This window comes from Penaeus monodon, chromosome 25, assembly GCF_015228065.2.
Source record: "Penaeus monodon isolate SGIC_2016 chromosome 25, NSTDA_Pmon_1, whole genome shotgun sequence".
In the NCBI taxonomy this organism is placed as follows: domain Eukaryota; kingdom Metazoa; phylum Arthropoda; class Malacostraca; order Decapoda; family Penaeidae; genus Penaeus; species Penaeus monodon.
In genome coordinates this window covers 39,006,557-39,007,531 of record NC_051410.1, presented here as the reverse complement: position 1 = coordinate 39,007,531, position 975 = coordinate 39,006,557, and positions in this window count along the sequence as shown.

The following is a 975-nucleotide window of genomic DNA, read 5'->3' as shown; positions in this document are numbered from 1 at the left end:
GGTGTTCCCTAATTGGGCTCTACATGGTCCATACTGATCATCAGCTACTAACCTATTTTTCAAACAAAGGGAGAGGAACATGGTGACACCCCTGTTATTAACACAGAGATCATGTATTGGTTACCAGAACTTACAGGAGAAAATTTTGTGAAGATAAAATATAAGGAACAAGGGTGTTGGGATTTATAACGACCAAAGATTCTGCAGGATATAACATTGTGTATAGTAAAGAATAGCATTTCGCGTGTTGGCTTTGGCGACCACATTATCACAAAAATCGGATTTCACTCACTACCAGTACAGGAATACGAGGGAGCTCAAGGCTCTAATTTTCCTGATAATTATTACACACGGGACTGATTTTCAAAAGGTTCGTTTGCTCACCTAGTTATATCTGAAAAAAAATATAATTTTTTTTAGTAGCGATTACTCGCCATACTGAAACCACCTTGACGGATGACCTCAAGTTCATGACGTTAACGGAAATAGAGAAATGCAAGACAACTTTTTGAGCAAAGTGCATAAAAATCTGGAAATTCCAGATCCACCATTCCTATTGTACCAATTCAGGATTTCTAATTCAGTAGGAGACACACCCTCATTCCTTACATAAAAAAAGGAAAACGATAACATTGTCAGGTTTGTTAATACGATTATGGGAAGTGTTTCTTCAGTCTGACATTTATTTCTACTATCATGCCCAGCTTGTTCACACGTGCCGATGACGAGAGAGTGACAACGGGTACCGAGGTCGTGGCTCGAATTACTGTCTTGTAAACCAAAGGTCGAGTACTATTACAGTTTTTTTCTCTACCTAAACCGGAGAAATAAATCGTGTTTCCGTGTGTTTGTGAATAATTAATTTGAATACTTGAGGTTATGAGGGAATAGAAATATGTAAGTACACAAACAAATGCACACGCACGCAAATTTAGACAGGTGAAAAGATGGAGGACTAGATAGAAGAGAAAGATT